Source organism: Metopolophium dirhodum, chromosome 6, assembly GCF_019925205.1.
Source record: "Metopolophium dirhodum isolate CAU chromosome 6, ASM1992520v1, whole genome shotgun sequence".
NCBI classification, from domain to species: Eukaryota; Metazoa; Arthropoda; class Insecta; order Hemiptera; family Aphididae; genus Metopolophium; species Metopolophium dirhodum.
In genome coordinates this window covers 32,077,266-32,099,714 of record NC_083565.1, presented here as the reverse complement: position 1 = coordinate 32,099,714, position 22,449 = coordinate 32,077,266, and the positions used below count along the sequence as shown (strand labels likewise).

General features: G+C 28.3%; 1 long non-coding RNA gene and 1 pseudogene across 1 annotated transcript in view; one reads left to right on the top strand and one right to left on the bottom strand.

Moving 5' to 3' along the window:
- LOC132947118 (uncharacterized) overlaps window positions 1–22,449 on the bottom strand; it is a 105,735-nt gene that overhangs the window by 38,950 nt on the left and 44,336 nt on the right. The gene's annotated exons all lie outside the window — the stretch shown is intronic.
- On the top strand, window positions 1,297–21,016 carry LOC132947111 (uncharacterized; annotated as a pseudogene).

Genomic DNA, 22,449 nt, shown 5'->3' with positions numbered 1-22,449 from the left:
GTCACGCTTTTTTAACCAACAAATAAAATTTTATTGATATTATAGAAAAAAAAAACTAAAAAAATTGGAAATTGACAATGTCCGTGAACAGCTCAAAATAAGTCAAAATATTTGGAAAATATTATGGTGTACAGAAAATGCAATTATAAACATTCAGTCAAAATTGCATGTCCCTACGGTCATTTGTTTTAGAGTTGCACCAAAAACCAAAATCGATTTTCTCGAAAACAGATTTTGCGTAAAAATTCTCGTTTTTCTTTAATTTTTTTTTTGTTTGTCACGTCGCTTTTGAAAACTACTGAGAAATTTTTACTTTTGACCCTCAAAAGTACCAACTAGGTTCACTTTCCCGTCGAACCCAAAGCATTATTTCGACTTTTAATCGTGTACACAGACACAAAAATACAAAAAAAATAAAAAACACACATCATTATAAAATCAATACGTTCATCGCTCCGCTCAGAATCTAAAATAGGTGGGTAAATGGATGAAGGTTTAAATGTTTATTTTAAAAAAGGGTGAAGTTTATTAGAAAAAAAAATACGCTAACAACACAGAACGCGCTCGCGCCGAACCCGTTCGGTATCGTATATTTTCCATTACGTTACGCAGTGACAAGTGCGATTGTGCAGTGTGCTTTGCGACCAGTCCGAGCGATGACTCAGCCGATGCATCGAGACGCCGCCGCTGCCGCCGTTTTACGGAGGACTATGGTGCCGCTACTTTTGCTGTTGATGATCTCCTTGTCGCCGTTTCCATCGGTGATCATCCATGAGTCATTTTTTGTTACCTCACTTTCATATTATAAAACTATAGTGTTTTTGTTTTTACGGCAGCAGCACACCATGTTTCCTAAAAATGTTGGTCAAAGATTTTTACTTTTTAATACAAGGTTTTTGGGAAGTTGTTCTTATAGTGATTTAAAAATATCGTAGATACATTCATAGGCACTGGTATGTTTGTTTCCGGTTCGTAAAAAACAAGCTAGTATCAAATTCGTAACAAATTATTGAAGTATGATTTGAGCAAGCCTGGGCAAGTTAATGATATATTTTAACTGAGTTAAGTTAAGTTGATAGAAGACATTTTAAAAAGTTTAAAGTTCACAGTTAACGTAATTTTTTTTTACTCAGTTAAGTTATAATTATTTTTACACACATCATTATAAAACCAATACATTCATCGCTCCGCTCAGAATCTAAAATAGGTGGGTAAGTGGATGAAGGTTTATATGTTCATTTTAAAAAAGGGTGAAGTTCATTAGAAAAAAAAATACGCGAACAATACAGATCGCGCTCGCGCCGAACCCGTTCGGTATTGTATATTTTCCATTACGTTACGCAGTGGCAAGTGCGATTGTGCAGTGTGCTTTGCGACCAGTCCGAGCGATGACTCGGCCGATGCATCAAAACGCCGCCGCTGCCGCTGTTTTACGGAGGACTATGGTGCTGCTACTTTTGCTGTTGATGATCTCCTTGTCGCCGTTTCCATCGGTCACCGCCGAGTGCCCGGGCGGATGCACGTGCGAAGAAGAAAATTATGTCTCATGCTATAATCAGGCCCTGGACCGGATACCCGACAACGTACCTCCGGCTACCAAAGAACTGTAAGTCGACTATACGGTAGATAATACCAACGTTTTCGACACTCGGCGTTTTGAGTTTGATAATGTACTTGGTAATTTACTTTGCCCGAATATTGTGAAACCTTATTTATCAATAATCGTGTTAACGCTAGTGTCGTTTTTGTGGACGCAAGGTGGGCATTCTCCGGTTTTGTTATTAAACGTCATTTAAATTGTATTCAAATGTGAACTATATTGTTAGGTATATAATTGGTACCTTTTAAAAATTAAACTATATACATTTTAATCTAAACCAAATTTAAAAATGTTAAGTTATAAAGTTAAAATTAACTTAACTTTTAACATAAATTTAACTTTTTAACTCGTTTATGCCTAGGCTTGGATTTGAGGTTGTAGTACTAAGTGATGGACATCAATTTGACCCCTGAATTCAGACGATCACTATTTTCAATCGAAATTAAACGCGTGTTTTTAAAACGTAATATATTTCATAATCAATAATTATATTAAATTGTCCGCTTAACGTTAATATTATCGTTTCAATCTGTGTAGTCTCACTTCCCAGCGCATATACACCAAATTCTGCGTACGTTTTAACTTATTAACTTTTAAGTTCCAAAATTAACATGACTGGATTAGGGAAAAATACAAATTTTAAAATTTCTTTATTATAAGAAGAGCCATAACGTGTGCAGTCCTCGGTATTAATGAAAAAAATAATTATATCGGTATTACACATGATCGATATCCGTAGGTACCTAAGTACAAAAAAAATAGAAAAACAAGCAAAATAATTTACATAAATTGAAGGCCAATAATATTATGAAATAATCATATATTTTGTATGATAATTATTAAACAAATTGTATTGTATTCCAGGAATTTGGAGTATAATAAAATCAGGGATATCGAACCATTAGCTCACCTGACAGAGTTACGGGTCTTGTGAGTTACAATATAATGTCTATACTTTTAATTTTTAAATGTATAAATAAACATTATTCATTGATTATATTTATAAAATATCTCATAATACCATCGGATATACGACAATAAACAAATTGTATTGTATTCCAGGGACTTAGAGAATAATGAAATCGTGGATATCAAATCATTAGCTCAACTGATAGAGTTACAGAACTTGTGAGTTATAATATAATGTCTATACTTTTAAATGTATAAATAAACATTATTCATTAATTATATTTATAAAATATCTCATAATACCATCGGATATACGACAATAAACAAATTGTATTGTATTCCAGGGACTTAGAGAATAATGAAATCGTGGATATCAAATCATTAGCTCAACTGATAGAGTTACAGAACTTGTGAGTTATAATATAATGTCTATACTTTTGAATGTATAAATAAACATTATTCATTAATTATATTTATAAAATATCTCATAATACCATCGGATATACGACAATAAACAAATTGTATTGTATTCCAGGGACTTAGATAATAATGAAATCATGGATATCAAATCATTAGCTAATCTGAGAGAGTTACAGTTCTTGTGAGTTATAATATAATGTCTACACTTGTAAATGTATAAATAAACATTATTCATTAATTATAAAAAAAATAGAAAACTAGAAAAATTTACATAAAACGAGGGCTAGTAATATTATGAAATAATCATATATTTTGTATGATAAAAATTAAACATATTGTATTGTATTCCAGGGACCTGAGCCACAATCATATCGGGAATATCGAATCATTAGCTCATCTGACAGAGTTAAAGACCTTGTGAGTTATAATATTATAATGTCTACACTTTTAAATGTATTATAAACATTATTCATTAATTGTAATCATAAAATATCTCATAATACCATCGGATATACGACAATAAACAAATTGCATTGTATTCCAGGGACTTGAGCTATAATGAAATCAGAAATATCGAATCATTAGCTAATCTGACAGAGTTACAGTTCTTGTGAGTTATAATATAATGTCTACACTTTTAAATGTATAAATAAACATTACTCAATAATCATATTCATAAAATATCTCATAATACCATCGGATACATGACAATAAACAAATTGTATTGTATTCCAGGCACTTGAATAATAATAAAATCAGGGATATCAAACCGAAATCATTTACTCATCTTACAGAGTTAGAGACCTTGTGAGTTATAATATACCTAACATAAACACTTTTAAATGCATAGACATTATTAATTAATTATAATCCAGAATGTAAGCATATTTTCAGAACGTTGAGCTACAATAATATCATCGAAGTGAAAAATGGTGCATTAGCAAACCTTTCGAAGCTTAAGTCATTGTAAGAATATAAATTAACAAATAGCTAGTGATTATATATTGATTTATATCATATTATTACCTATATATTATTGATATAATAAATTGTTTAATTATTAGGATTTTGGATGGAAATGAAATCGAAAACATCGAGACTGGGGTTTTTAATAACTTAACGAGTTTAATAGCATTACACTTGTATAACAACAACATTCAGAAGCTCGATTTGGAAATGTTTAAGGGACTTACAAAACTGAAAATTCTGTAAGTATTTTAAACACATTTTTCATGAGATTGTATTGTATAGTTATATTATAATGTAAACACTTGTAAATGTATAAATAAACATTATTCATTAATTTTAATCATAAAATATCTCATAATACCAGAAGATATATGACAATAAACAAATTGTATTGTATTCCAGGCACTTGGATAGTAATAAAATCAAGGATATCGAACCGAAATCATTTACTCATCTTATAGAGTTAGAGACCTTGTGAGTTATAATATACCTAACATAAACACTTTTAAAGGCATAGACATTATTAATTAATTATAATCCAGAATGTAAGCATATTTTCAGAACGTTGAGCAAGAATAATATCATCGAAGTGAAAAATGGTGCATTTGCAAACCTTTCGAAGCTTAAGTCATTGTAAGAATATAAATTAACAAATAGCTAGTGATTATATATTGATCTATATCATATTCTTACCTATATATTATCGATATAATAAATTATTTAATTATTAGAATTTTGGATGGAAATGAAATCGATAACATCGAGACTGGGGTTTTTAATAACTTAACGAGTTTGATAGAATTATACTTGTTTGACAATAAAATTCATAAGCTCGATTTGGAAATGTTTAAGGGACTTACAAAACTGGAAAAACTGTAAGTATATTTAACACATTTTTCATGTGATCGTATTGTATAGCCGAGTGAAAATGACATTTTATATTTTATAAATAGGTATTTGGACCAGAATATGATAAGAAATATTCCACCTGGAATATTCGATTCATTAACGTCGTTGAGTCTTTTGTAAGTCAGCATGAACTGCCTACAATATATATATGTTATTAACATTATAATAATTGTTATACTTTCATTATTTGAATTATATCTTTGTTTAAACAAAACATTTATGCTTTCTACTATAGACAGCTTAACCATAACCCATTGACGTGCGATTGCAATATGCTGTTGTTTGTAAACGTAATGAAGAATAGTTACCCCCAGCAAGATGTACTCGGGTATTACAACCCTTCGTGTTATTTTCCCGTAGAAATGAGCCAAAAATCGTTGAAGGAAATAACCGAAAACGATTTTAATTGCAGTGAGTAATGATTCTAATTAAATAAAACATAAAATATATAACATAATATTATATACTATAAGGTACATAGTATGTTGTCTGCAATAGTGCTGTACCTATATATTTTAATGTTGTACAGCCGGCTATAAATGCGTTTTGCCTTAATGGTTATTAATTATTATAGTTTGAAATATGTTGTCAGAAACAAGTTGTTTTATTTAATGATGTGGCGGTTCTCACGAATGTATTATATATATTGTTGTACATACAGCGTCTCCGGATGTAATCGTGGTACCAGAGAACAAGACGGTGTCGGTCGGTGAACAGTTACAACTCTCGTGCAAAGCTGTAGGAGACCCGGAACCTTTTATAACGTGGGCTAAAGACGACATCGATCTAGAACTTGGCCAAAGAGTTCAGGTAAGATTATTTTAAGATACATGGTAATTGATCTTTCGGGCAAACCCGGTTAAGTATCAGATTAGGTATACATAATCGTGCACTGTTGTTAAAAAATGTTCTATTAACTATTTACTTTATATTCATTGTATAAACTCAAACTTTTTTAGGAATAATTTTCCTAACAATTTTGCATCCTGCTCTTCTCCTGATCCTCAACCCTAAAGGTGTTTTTGAGCGGCTTACGGACATTTTCAGTTTTCAATTTTTTTAGTTTTTTTTTCTAAAAATATCAATAAAATTTTATCTGTTGAGTAAAAAAGCTTAAAAATTTAATAGAAGGCTCCTAAGTTATTGTTTCAAAGGCAGATGAAAAAAATTAAAAATCCTTAGTCACAGTTATTATTTATAAGCATTTAAAGTTCAAATTTTGACAAAATACTAAAAAATCACGAAAATTAGCAAATTATTTTGAGTTGAGAATTCATAAAAATTTTTCTTTTTAAATCTAAGATTTGAAAATGTAATATAAGATTACTCATAAGTTTGTCTACCTTCATAAAAGAAAAAAATGTCTACAAGAAACTTAAATTCAATTCTATAAATATCAATAAAATTTTATTTGTTGGGTAAAAAAACATTTAATATAAGGCTCCTGATATATCGTTCTAATAGCAGTTGAAAAATATTAAAAATACATAGGCACAAATTTTTTTATAAGCATTTAAAGTTTAAATTTTGACAACATTTATCAAATTTATAATTTATTAATTATTTTGTAGTTAAAAATGTATAAAATGTTTAACTTTTTGGCTAAGGATTGAAAATTTAAAACAAGGCTCCACGTAAATAGGTTATATATAAATTACTTTATTCACAATAATATCATCAAATATACTTGGTAATATCATAGGCTGACTGACCGTTTTCGCTCAGAATCGTTTTTCTTATACAATAATATTATATCATTGAATTCAAATTTAACACCATCCATTACAGTGACCCACTTGTAACCTACTGTACAGCAGAGCGACATCCACTTATCCACCTTTTTTATGACGTATTTAACCTATTGTCAGTACCTAGTTAATTTTTATCATTTATTTTACTTTTTAATATTTAGAGTAATAAATTTCAAATTATTGCACTGTTAAATATTGTAAATATTAATCCATATTAAACTACTTACTGCAGGTATTTCAAAACAATACATTGATTATATCTAAAGTAGAAAGAACGGACGGCGGTCAATATAAGTGCGTGGCGTCCAATTCTCTTGGACAAAAATCTTTCGAGGCGATGGTTAACGTAAACGGTAATATCATGTATATCACTATATAGTCAAACATCTTTATTTTATTATCATACGAGTTCTAAATATCGTGTGACTTTAAAATTCCAAAAAATCAGAATTTGCATAATGCATCCTTCGTCAATCACTCTTTGTATGATACACAAATAAAACAAACATGTATTTTATACGCAGTCGCGAATCTACAACTATAATTAAGGGAGGTCATTTTTTCGAAAGGACAAAAAGACAATACACAGCTAAAGTGTATTGAAATTAAATTATTAACAAAAATTAGAACATTATTAATTTTTGTTAAGAGGACGCTACGCTCATATGTGTTGTCTCCGTCTTACGAATGAATACATCGCAAAAACTGTTTTGCGCGCGAAAGAACCGAGAAGGTTACTCTCATAACTAAGAAAATACATTTTCACAACATAAAAAATGAACATTGTTTGTGATATTCTGTTTTTATATTTTCGATATCGGAACTATAAAAAAAGTTATTCAAGTTTAAAAAACACAAAAATAATGGATTTTGAAACAATATTAACGTTTTTCGTAAAAGTGATATCAAAAAAATAAAAACAATACTTCGCAGATTATGTTTTGAATTATATTGTATATCTATATCAATTTAGAATCTTAAGTATCGCTACAATTTGTAATCATTTTAATTTTACACGTAGTACAACACAATAATAACGTCCGTTACACAATAGACACACGTGAACGTTAAATGAATAAAAAAAATACAGATATAACTTTTACCCACTTAATATATATTATTTTTTTATATAACTATAATATGTATAATTTAATTTAGGTTTGGCGGAAAATGGTTGTAATCCCATGTTTGGAGTAATACCGTGTTTTTTTTTTATTATTATTATATTATCAAATTGCCTATTGTATAATGACATATTGTAAAAATATTATTATTATTTTTGTGACTTGTGTATTGTATAGAATCTATTATTATTATATTAGTGACTAGCGTATATATGCCATATTGTAAAATATAAAATAAAGTAACCACTGCAGAACTATAGTATAACTATAGTATAGTTTATAGTTTATTATTTTACTGTACAATCGACTGTTTTTATTTTAGACCATAATTTCTAGTGAAATACGATCATTTTGTAGGCACTGTACAATCACCACTCTTTCCAAACCTGACAACACTGCGACTATCGCTTCATTAAATTACCTTAAATTTTTATTGGTACTTTCAAATGTAATTTGTTAAATTGTAATTTTTACTAGTTTTAGTGAATTAGTGCGTTATTATTGTAGTTAGTTATTACTGTGTTCGCACCTCGTCTACGATAATATATCGCTATTATTTATTTATGATCAATGCTAATATATAAGTCATAACAGTGTTCAATGGTTCAACCGATATTTCGTAGATAATATTATTGTTAATAATCATTTTATTGTACTCTATAGATTCTTAAGATTAAAAATGTTCATATTAGTAATGAGTTTTATTCAATGGCACACACTCCCATTGATATTCCCTATGTATTATATGTAATTATTACATCAAATGAAATGATTTTTAAATTATATTTTATAGTTTAAACGAGTTAAATATTACTATACTTTATATGTATATTATATTTTATAAATTATACGTAATGAGAAAAAAATGCGACCAAAATAATAGGATTTTGATCCATTGGTTGTTGTTTGTCTTTGACCTTTTTTCATGTATCATAAGATTTTCCACTTAAACTTTATTAAATGCTGCTGTATACCTATATAATTCACTCACGTGTTCGTATTTTATATATAATAATGCTTACTTTAATAAATTAACACTGACCATCGGATGTTATCTCGTCAATTTTATATTTCTAAGTAGAGTTCATCTATACCTAAAGGCTACAGTCTACTATTCTCACCTTTTTGCGATTACTTATTCATTATTATCAATATTTCACAAACATAAAAAACAAAATCTTACTCTAAAAAATAAAAAGACTCTTTTACATGCATATAGTATAGCCATAATATAATAATAAAACTATATTATCATGTATTGTTATAGACCTTGTAATTAATATAGCTACTATCTATATTCATACGTACAACCTTGTACTCAGTGGTTTCTTCATAATAGTACATACATAATGATAACATTGATAACATAATATATAATGATATTTAATATTTTATCATATTATTATTAAATATGATCTTTAAGTTTAGGTATTTCAAATTTTCAAAATGCGAATAATTCCATTATTAAAGGATAATATAAGAGGAAGGGGTGAGCATGTCTTGTGAATAAATCTGTACATATAGGTACCAAATTATAAAATATGGTAAAAACTAGACTTTTGACTAGGTTTGGCCTATCGTGGTTATCGTGTATAGAAAATGTAAATATTAATAACCAGTGAAAATTTCATGTTTATACATTCATTTGTTTCACCAAAAACCAAAATCGATTTTGTGGAAAACCGATTTTGCGTAAAAATTCCAGTTTTTCCTTAATTTTTAGTTTTTCCCGGCGCTTTTGTAAACTATAGAGAGTTTTAAAATTTGGCCTTCTGAATGCACCAACTAGATTTTGTCTAATAATTTGTATAACCAATGAAGTTTAAAAATTAAAAAAATGTATGATTTAAACTTATAATTCAACAATAGGTAGCCCATATAGGTGAATACTCTATAATATTGTTCATAATATCGCTACTCTGCTGTACACTGTACAAAGTTACAAGGATCAAATACCTATAATAAAATCTTTTTTCAAAATATGTCACTAAATTGTTGACAAATATTGAGCATTGTGTTTTTCATATATATTCCTATTTGGGTAAACGTCTACAACATAGGTACCTACTCGTGAAATTAACCAAAATCATAAAAATATTTATTGAACTCTAAAAACATAGGTTCATTTATACAAAATGGCCCACCAAAAATAATTACTTTATAATAATATGTTCAAGGCCTTGAAATCAATTTCAAAATTTGATTTTAAATATCGATAAACATCGTTAGAACAATCAATCATCAGAGAAATCAAACAATATAAACATTTTTTTCAATCGTATTCAAATCTCATATGGAAATCGAAAACAATTTCTATTGATAATTTATACCAAAATAATAATCGTTTTCTAAGTTGTACGTATAACTTAAATTTATATTTTACATCGAAAAAAATACATTTAAAATCTTAATTAAAAATCATAATACAATAAATAAATAAATTTATTAATTAATTATTAAATCGATATTGTGTAACTGCCAACAGTAATGAAATATTAAAATCAATATTTTTTTTAAATTGAAATTAAAAAAAAGGTGGGCAAGTACACTGTACGGTAGGTTACAAGTGTAACTGATATTAGTGATAGCATAGCATAGCATCTACAACATATTATACACGTTGAGTTGACTTAAATCATATAAAAATGTATATTGAACTCTTACAATATAGATTCCTTTACAAAATAGTACACCAATAAGTATTAAGCTCTTAGCTTGAAATAAGATAATTTCAAAATCCGATTTGAATATCGATAAAAATCATTAAAAATCAATTTTTTGAAATGCTATTCAAATTTCAAATTTAAATCGAAAACAATTGAAATCGATAATTTATACCAAAATAATAAACGTTTTGTAACAAATATTTCCATACAAATCAATTTAAAAATTTAAAAAACGTATGATTTAATAAATTTATAATTCAACATTATGATATATCTATAATCTATAATATTGTACTTAATAATATGTAACAGTAGGTAGGTAATACAAAATTCCTAACTAATATTTCATTTTCTTACTCCCGTTTCATAGTCGTGCGTTTCGACAAATATGGAATGTTCGAACGACGAAGGTTTCTCGTAGTTAAAAATCAAAATTTAAATCGTTAAAATGTAAAATTTATATTTTAAATAAAAAAATACGTTACAATCTAATTAAAAATCATAATACAATATTAAATCGACATTGCGCAACAGTAAAAAAATAATACAATTATAAAATTAATATGGTTTTTTCAAATTGAAATAAAAAAAACCAAATATTTATAAGTGGAATCGAACATTTTAATAAAATTATGATTTAATCCTTAAATGAGCCACAATACAATAAATATGAATACCTAAGTATACCACTTTGGTAAAAGAATAAATTACTTTTTGTACCATTATTATATTTTCCACGTAATTTGACCACGGAGTGTATTATTCTTTAATTAATATTTTTATAAAATTTTCTTTTTGTAATTTTTATACAGTTTTATTTAACCAACTATGTTCTTTGGTTTTTGAAATTTTAATTAGGTAGCTTCCTATATGTTTTCAAAACTTAAATATTGTTACGATTTCAGTCGTAAACTGCGCTCATATAAACTCATTTTAATTATAGAACATCACAATACTAAAATACAAGTTTGCTTAGATTTAAAGTATGTCATTATCTAAGAAAGATGGTGTTGGTCTCAAACTTAAATACTAATTTTTCAAAAAGGTGCCACAGTGAGGATGAATGGCAATTTAAGCCGGTGAAAAGTACTATTTTTAAAATACTTTCTTAAAAAAGACACTATAAAAAATCTAAAAATTTAAAAACTAAACAAAGATTTAAGAACAATTTTTAAATAAATATAAAAAATCGATTTCCACAGTAACTTAGAAAAAAGGTCGATAAACTCAAATCGTTTTACAGAGTTGAAATCTGATTATTTTAAGTACCTATGCGTAATCTTGTCAGGCTTTTAGGTCTAAAACGTGAAATAAATACGCTGCTTCCAATCCCTATAAGTACAGAACCTTAAAAACAATACACGGTTTAATATTGGAACAATACTACTCTAGCTTTATTTTTATGTTGATTTTGAAAAATTAAATAGTTAAAATATTTTAACTACACTTAATTTTTGTTAAATCAATCATAATATAAGTTGGTTTAACGCAAACATGGTTTTTCAATAATCAAGGAAGTAATAATTATTCCAACTGATATACATTGGTTATTATTATCATAATTGTAGTTGTTTTAAAAATAATATTGTTTACCAATGCTATAATAATATAACAATATTAGAATAGTTATTTTAACAGATACACAATAGTTGTAATTATAATTCATTTAGTTGATTGAACAATAATATTTTCTGCAACTATTAATATATTGTAATTTTTTTATAGGTTATAACTTATAAGCAATAAAAACTTATAACGATATATATATATACGGTACATTGCCAAATATAATACGACAATGTTGATAAAACTAAGAAATTTATATCCGGAATTGCCTATTCTTTCCAGACATTGTCAACAATGACTAAGAAGCAATCACGACAATTCCTTAATTATCATCACACGTGTTCATATTTTGTAAACAGGACAAAACAAGTCAAAATATTTTGAAAATATAGGAAATGTAATATAAATATTCAGTGAAAAACTCGTGTATCTACGTTATTTTGTTTTAGAGTTTAACCAAAAACCAAAATCGACCTTAGTTTTTCACAGCGCTTTCAAAAACTATAAGGAATGTTTTACTTTTGACCCCCAAAAGTACCGACCAGATTCACTTTCCTATATCAGAAAAGATACAGTTGAAGAAAATCTAAGCATTTTCACTTTCCTAAATGAGGATGATGGACAAAAAAATTTTTAAGAATAGGTGGATAAGTGGATCTGGGTATCTGTTTGTTTAAAAAAAAAGGATGAAGCTCATTAGAGAAAACTACGCTAACAACACAGATCGCGTTCGCGACGAACCCGTTCGGTATTGTATAGTTTCTATTACGTTACGCAGTGGCAAGTGCGATTGTGCAATGTATATTGCGACCAGTCCGAGCGATGACTCGGCCGATGCATCAAGACACCGCTGCTACAGCTGTCTTACGGAGGACTATGGTGCTGCTACTTTTGCTGTTGATGTTCTCCTTGTCGTCGTTTCCATCGGTTACCGCCGAGTGCCCGGACGTATGCACGTGCGAAGAAGAAGCTAATATCGACTGCCGTAAGCGGGAACTGGACCGGATACCCGACCGCATACCTCCGGCTACCAAAGATCTGTAAGTCGACTATACGGAAGATAATACCAACGTTAAAACGCCAGGTGTCGAGTTTGAAAATGTACTTGGTTATTTACTTTGCCCGAGTATTGCGAAATCTAATTTATCAATAATTGTGTTAACGCCAGTGTCGTTTTTGTGGATGCAAGGTGGGCATTTTCCGGTTTTGTTATTAAACGCCATTCAAATTTTAGTAATAACTAATGACCATCGACTTGGGTCCTGCAGTTTAAAGACGTATAAATGCTACACGCGTATTATGTTCTAAGAAATATTTAAACCATCAAATACTTAAATCGACAAAGCTGCGAAACAAATCATAAAATATCTCATAATAATAGTGAATATACGACAAGGAATAAGGATAGGTTTATAAACTCTATAAGGAGTGTTTAAATATAAAAGTATTGGTATAAATTATAAAATAACTGTTAGTAACTCGGAAAATATTGGAAATGTTTGAAATAGGTAATAAGGTAACTTATAAATCCCGCTTACTTACTAGGTATGACATAATTTACTATGATCTAACATCTAAATAGCGAAATTACGATACCTATATCCAGATATTTGGCCAATGTAGCAAATCCGTAATATTTTTTTTTCTATTTGTGTATGCAACAATTGTTTTACAGTTGACATATTATGCAAACATTTTTAAATTACAAGTCAAGCATATTTTTGACTAAAAGGATCACTTGAGATTATGATTATACTGAATATTGGAAATAAATTAAAGAGAGTCATTTTTGTTACCTAACTTTCATATTATAAAACTATAGTGTTTTTGTTTATACAGCAACGGCATACCAGGTTTCCAAAAAATATTTGTCAAAGATTTTTACTTTTTAATACAAGGTTCTTGGGAAGTTGTTCTTATAGTGATTTAAAAATATCGTAGATACATTCATAGGCACTGGTATGTTTGTTTCCGGTTTGTAAAAAAACAAGCTAGAATCAAATTCGTAACAAATTATTGAAATATGATTTGAGCAAGCCTGGGAAAGTTAATGATATATTTTAACTGAGTTAAGTTAAGTTGATAGAAGACATTTTAAAAAGTTTAAAGTTCACAGTTAACCTAATTCTTTTTAACTCAGTTAAGTTATAATTATTTTTTTTTAATATCTTTATAAATAGTAAATACCCATTAATATGGTTTAAGAAAAATAAAAATCATAAATATTATTGAACACAGGAAATAGCCAATATATGAGCATAGTCTAATCGGTTTTAATTAAAAAATTACTTATTTATGTCGAAAATATTTAATAATATTATGTTCTTGAGAATTGTACATTTGTAATTTGTATCTATGTCAATATAATAATATAATATCATATTACTTATTAGTTATTAGTATTTATTAATTATTATTATTGTTTTTGTTATTAGTATGAAACAGTATGGTATGGTATATATTTTTATATACGATACACCTAAATGGCTATTGCAGCTATATTATGTTTAGTTTGGTTATATCTCTTGAAGAATTCTTGTTAATGGAACAATAAATTTAACTGTATTTCAAATTTCCTATTCTAGTAAATGGTTATGTAATAATATACATCATCGATAATAATTTTTATTTATTAACTTTTTAACTCGTTTATGCCCAAACTTGGATTTGAGGTTAGTAATACACTAAGTGATGGACATCAATTTGATCCCTGGATTCAGACGATTACTATTTTCACTCGAAATTAAACGCCTGTTTATAAATCATAATAAATTTCATAATCAACAATTATAATATTAAATTGTAATTTCGTTGTAAATTCAGTGGTCCGCTTATAACGTTAATATTATCGTTTGAAAAAATTCGTTTGTGACAATCCGTGTAGTATAATCAGTGCATATACACCGAATGCTGCGAGCACTTTTACTTATTAACTTTTAAGTCCCAAAATTAACATGATAAGATTAAGGAAAATTTAAATTTTTTTACGATAACAAGAACCATAACGCATGTAGCCCTCGGTATTAGTGAAAACATTAATTATATCGGTATTACACATGATCGATATCCGTAGGTACCTAAGTACAAAAAAAATAGAAAACTAGAAAAAATTACATAAAACGAGGGCCAATATTAATATGAAATAATCATATATTTTGTATGATAAAAATTAAACATATTGTATTGTATTCCAGGGACTTGAGCCACAATAATATCAGGAATATCGAATCATTAGCTCATCTGACAGAGTTAAAGACCTTGTGAGTTATAATATAATGTCTACACTTTTAAATGTATTATAAACATTATTCATTAATTGTAATCATAAAATATCTCATAATACCGGTAGATATACGTAAATAAACAAATTGTATTGTACTAAAGGTACTTGGAGAATAATGAAATCATGCATATCGAATCATTAGCTCATCTGACAGAGTTAAAGACCTTGTGAGTTATAATATTATGTCTACACTTTTAAATGTATTATAAACATTATTCATTAATTATAATCATAAAATATCTCAGAATACCAGCGGATATACGACAATAAACAAATTGTATTGTATTCCAGGGACTTGAGCTATAATGAAATCAGGGATATCGAATCATTAGTTCATCTGACAGAGTTAAAGACCTTGTGAGTTATATTATAACGTCTACACTTTTAAATGTATAAATAAACATTATTCAATAATTTTAATCATAAAATGCCTCATAATACCAGTAGATACACGACAATAAACAAAATGTATTGTATTCCAGGTACTTGAATAATAATAAAATCAGGGATATCAAACCGAAATCATTTACTCATCTTACAGAGTTAGAGACCTTGTGAGTTATAATATACCTAACATAAACACTTTTAAATGCATAGACATTATTAATTAATTATGATTAATTATAATCCAGAATGTAAGCATATTTTCAGAACGTTGAGCAACAATAATATAAGTGAAGTGAAAAATGGTGCATTTGCAAACCTTTCGAAGCTTCAGTCATTGTAAGAATATAAAATTAACAAATAGCTAGTGATTATATATATATTGATTTATATCATATTATTACTTATATATTATCGATATAATACATTATTTAATTATTAGAATGTTGTATGGAAATAAAATCGAAAACATCGAGACTGGGGTTTTTAATAACTTAACGAGTTTGAAAAAATTACACTTGTTTAACAACAAAATTCATAAGCTCGATTTGGAAATGTTTAAGGGACTTGCAAATTTGGAAAATCTGTAAGTATTTTAAATACATTTTTAATGTAGCCGAGTGATAATGGCATTTTATATTTTATAAATAGGTATTTGGACCAGAATATGATAAGAAATATTCCACCTGGAATATTCGATTCATTAACGTCGTTGAGTTTTTTGTAAGTCAGCATGAACTGCTTACAATATATATATTATTAATATTATAATAATTGTTATACTTTCTTTAAATTGAATTATATATTTGTCTAAACAAAGCATTCATACTTTCTACTATAGACGGCTTATCCATAACCCGTTTACGTGCGTTTGCAATATTCTGTTGTTTGTAAACGAGCTGAAGAAAAGTTACCCCCAGCGAGATGTACTCGGGTATTACAACCCTTCGTGTTATTTTCCCGTAGAAAAGGGCGAAAAATTCTTGATGGAAATAACCGAAAACGATTTTAATTGCAGTAAGTAATGATTCTAATTAAATAAAACATAAAATATATAACATAATATTATATACTATAAGCTACATAGTAGGTTGTCTGCAAAAGTGCTGTACCTATATTTATTGTAGTACAGTCAGGGCCGGATTGGTATGTATCGGCCCATCGAAATTTACACTTCTAAGCGGCCCATTTACATATTCACTGGCTCAAAATTACGTCTAAAATTATTATTAGCTATTATAGGCGGCCAATCGTATTTAAAACATGAATTTATTTTCACTCAATCACTCATACGACCGGCCCAAACTTTAAGCGGCCCACAGAGATTTTCTCGGTAGCTCGCCTAACCAATCCGGCCCTGAGTACAGCCGGCTATAAGTGCGTTTCGCCTTAATGGTTACTATTGTTTGAAATATGTTATCGGAAACGAGTTGTTTTATTTAATAATGTGGTGGTTCTCACGAATGTATCATATATATTGTTGTACATACAGCGTCTCCGGATTTAATCGTGGTACCAGAGAACAAGACGGTTTCGGTCGGTGAACAGTTACAACTCTCGTGCAAAGCTGTAGGAGACCCGGAACCTTTTATAACGTGGGCTAAAGACGACATCGATCTAGAACTTAGCCAAAGAGTTCGGGTAAGATAATATTAAGATATACGATGGTTGATCTTTAGGGCAAACAAAAAATGTTCTATTAATTATTTACTTTACATACATTGCTCAAACTTTTTAGAAATAATTTTCCGAATAACATTGCATCCCTTAAAAATATTTTCAATTTGATGCAACAATATTCATGCTCCTCAACCCCATAGGTGCAATTTCAACTTTTGACTTGGAGGGACTAAATATATTAAAGGCAAGCAGACCATCACAATATAGCATTTTAAATTTGTATAGTCTAGGTTTTTTTTTGGGGGGGGAAGGGAAGCTAGCCCCCCCTGCCAATTTGTGCCTATGCTCAAACACAAAGAATCTAGGACAAAATCCCACCACCAAAATCTCGCTCAAACTGTTGAAGTTAAAAAAAAAAATATCCTTACTACTAAAAATAATTTTTAGATTCTGAGCGGGTTCGTGTTTTTTTTAAAGTATGTCATCACCTTTTAGGACAGTGAATCTAGTTGGTACTTCAGGGAGTCAAAAGTAAAAAGGTGGGTAAGGTGATGTCGCTCTGCTGTATAGTAGGTTACAAGTAGGTCACTGTAATGGATGGTGTTACATTTGAATTCAATGATAAAATATCATTGTATAAGAAAAATGATTCTGAGTGAAAACGGTCAGTCAGCCTACGATATTACTAAGTATATTTGATGATATTATTGTGTATAAAGTAATTTTTATATTTACCTATTTACGTGGAACCATGTTTTAAATTTTCAATCCTTACCTATAAGAGTTGAACAATTCATAAATTTGTAAAATGATTATTAAATTTTTAATTTGATAATTTTGTCAACATTTGAACTTTAAATGCTTATAAAAATTGGGGCTATGTATTTTTAATATTTTTCAACTGCTATTGTAACAATATATCAGGTGTCTTGCATTAAATTATAAAAATTTCACGCTTTTTTACCCAACAAATAAAATTTAAATTTATATTTATAGAAAAAAAAACTAAAAAATTGAAATCTGACAATGTCCATAATAAGCTCAAAAAGAGTCAAACTGTTTTTAAAATTTGATGGAGTATAGAAAATGAATATATAAACATTCAGTAAAATTTGTATGTATCTACATTTATTTGGTTTTGAATAACAATAAAATAACAAAACCAAAATTGAGTGGATATCCAATGTTGTAAAAATTTGAATTTCAAACACTCATAAAAATTTAATTTGACTTTCTTATAGACATTTTTTTTTTATAAAGGTAGATAATCTTATATGCCATCTTGTATTATTTTAAAATCTTAGATTTAAAAGGAAAAAATGTTATGAAGTCTTTACTCAAAATAATTTGATAAAGTAAATTTTATTTAAATTTGAACTATATTATTGTTATATAATTGGTATCTTTTAAAAATTAAATTATATAAACTTTAATCTTAATCAAATTTGTAACATTAAAAAATAATTTACCCCGTATCCCCCGCTACTGAATACTGCTCAAATACGTCACTGTGTTATGATCTTATGGATATTATAATTCGAGTGGCGTATACGCCTTTTCTCGATCTCAAAATCGTATTGCATCGTATCACTCGTTTCGCTGGTGCACCCCCCCCCCCCCATCGTTTGTATAGAGTTATAAATACTAAACATCGACCTGGGTTCTATAAACGCTACACCCGTATTATGTTCTAAGAAATATTTAAACCATCAAATACTTGATAGGCACTCTTTTTTATTTGAAAATAAAGTTAAAAATGTATAAACAATGTTTATTAAACATTCATATGATTTAACATTGAATTTTAATTTTACATATGCATATCCATTATCCATAATACAATAAAGTATAATATATTATAAACAACACTCGTTACTTATTGGCTATTAACAATATATTTTCAGCAGAACTACTTCCCTGGTTCTTTTTTATGACGTATTTTACCTATTGTCAGTACCTAGTTAACTTTTATCATTTATTTTACTTTTTAATATTTAGAGTAATAAATTTCAAATTATTGCACTGTTAAATATTGTAAATATTAATCCATAGTAAACTACTTACTGCAGGTATTTCAAAACAATACATTGGTTATATCTAAAGTGGAAAGAACGGACGGTGGTCAATATAAGTGCGTGGCGTCCAATTCTCTTGGACGAAAATCTTTCGAGGCGATGGTTAACGTAAACGGTAATATCATGTATATCACTATATAGTCATACATCTTTATTTTATTATCATACGAATTCTAAATCTCGTGTGACTTTGATATTCCAAAAAATCAGAATTTGCATAATACAGCCTTCGTCAATCACTCTTTGTGTAATACACAAATAAAGTAATCCTGTATTTTATAACCAGACGCAAATCTAGAACTATAATAATTAAGAAAGGTGATTTTTTCGAAAGATCAAAAAGACAATACGCAATTAAAATGTAATGAAATTAAATTATTAACAAAAATTAGGACATTATTAATTTTTGTTAAGAGGACGCTCATATGTGTTGTCTCCGTCTAACGAATGAAAACATCGTAAAAACTGTTTTGCGTGCGAAAGAACCGAGAAGGTTACGCTCATAACTAAGAAAATACATTTTCACCACATAAAAAATGAACATTGTATGTGATATTCTGTTTATATTTTTTCGATATCAGAACTACAAAAAAAATTATTCAAGTTTAAAAACACAAAATTAATGGATTTTGAAAAAATATCAACGTTTTTCGTACAAGTGGTATCAAAAAAATAAAAACAATATTTTGCAGATTATGTTTGGAACTATATTGTATACCAACTATATCAATTTAAAATCTTTACTATCACTACAATTTGTAATCGTTTTAATTTTACACGTAATACAATACAATAACGTCCGATACACAATAGACACACGTGAACGTTAAATGAATAAAAAAAATACAGATATAACTTTTACCCACTTAATATGTATTAATTTTTTAAATAACTATAATATGTATAATTTAATTTAGGTTTGGCGGAAAATGGTTGTAATACCACGTTTGGAGTAATACCGTGTTTTTATTTTATTATTATTATATTAGCAAATTGCCTTTTGTCTAATGACATAATATTATAAAAAAATTATTATTATTACTTTTGTGACTTGTGTATTGTATAGAATCCATTATTATTATATTAGTGACTAGCGTATTGTGTATATGTCATATATTGTAAAATATAAAATAAAGTAACCACTGCAGAACTATAATATAGTTTATAGTTTATAATTTTACTGTACAATTGACTGTTTTTATTTTACACGATAATTTCTATTGAAATACGATCATTTTATAGACACTGTACAATCATCACTCTTTCCAAACCTGGCAACACTGCGACTATCGCTTCATTTAATTACCTTACATTTTTATTGGTACCTACTTAATTAAATGTGATTTGTTAAATTGTAATTATTACTGGTTTTAGTGTATTAGTGTGTTATTACTGTTATCAGTAATTACTGTGTTCGCACCTAGTCTACGATAATATATTGGTATTATTTAATTATAAATATGCCGACTAATGTGTAAAAACAAATAATAAAAAATAAAGAAAAGTACTTATAGTATAAATAAATGAAACTTAGCTATAAAATACTGTGGACAAAAATGTCAATATGTTCAACCGCACAAACATTGAAAAAATAATTAGCACAGTACGGCGCGAATTATAGACTGTCAACAAAAATTCGAGACAAGTCGACAACTCCGATTTATGGCTAATTTCATCATTAATTTTTTTTTTTTTTTTATTTATAAAATCGAAAAAGACATAAATACATACATTATTATTGAGTAACATTATTTTCGATTATCTTTCTCCTTTAAGCAATGCTTGTGTTGGAGAAAGAGAGTTATTATATAATATATGATACAATTATTATAATTATAGAATACACAAAATATAGAGTATAAGTTCTAAGTACGTATAAAGCTAAATATACAAATAAAGTTTAGAAATTTTTTCAAGAAAAAGTACTGATAAAGAAAGAAATATAAAATAAACATGTTAGTCTAAGATCACAAATAAAACCTCATAGATTAATATTTATTAAGCTTAAATATAAAATAAAATTATAGTAACTCATTGTTTAACTCAAGAAATAAATATTTATATATCAAGCCTTTAATATTAATCGTTTTATCTACAAATATTTTTTTTTTTAAATCAAAAGGTATAGAATTGAAAAAAGTTGGTCCAAGATAATCTACAAAACATTGACCAAAACATTTATTAGTATAATTAACAGTCAAATCAAATTTCCTCAATTCTCTTTTATTGCTTGACTCTTTATGATATTTATCTAAATTAAATTTCTTAACCAAGTTCATAATAGCAATTTTTTTATACAATAATACCTTATTGGCAAAACACCAAGTTCTCTATAGTTGGCTTTCGTAGATCCTTCTAGAGTGAATTTATTTAGGCAAATTCTGACTATATTATTTTGATTAACTATTAGTGCATTTAATATGTTATCCCGAGGTTAATATACGCTACATTAATATATTTTTTTCAATGTTTGTGCAGTTGAACATATTGACATTTTTGTGAATTGATATTTTTTCAAGTTGAGGTACAGAGTTTTGGGTTTGATTTCACTTCTTTATTAATATCGAAATTCGGGAACTTTTTCAATGATGTGCCTTTTTGGCACAGAATTAGGGTATTGATTTCATTTCTTTATTAAGCTCCAAATTCTACTTTTTCAACCTTGGGCCTTTTTGGCACAGAATTTTGAGATTGATTTCACTTCGTTATTGACATCAAAATTCTTTTTTTTTCTCCCAATCGATTCAACTTACGCACAGAAAGCCTTTTTTACTTCTCCGAAGTACTTTTTTTCTGAAGCACGTTTTACAGTGACATCTCGGAAGGATGTATTTTGCTTCAAATATGAAAATGTAAGCGTTTTGGGAAATCTGGGGCCACTTGCAAAGGCGATGCGGTCGGTCCCGTGTTCTGTGACGGAACGGAGAACGCCAGCCGAGTCAGGAACAGAACACAGCACCGCCGTCAAGTGTGGCCTGCGTGAAGACCCGGGCCCCGGCATGGAGCGCACGAGCCGCCGAACCCGTCGTCATTGCTCATCCTGAGCCTTCATCGTCATTACCGGTGTAACGGACATTATGACATAATACGTATTCCTTATCGTGGAATATGTATCCTGGAAAAAAAATCCCCGGACTACAATATTAGGTACTCACAACCACATGCAAATGGTT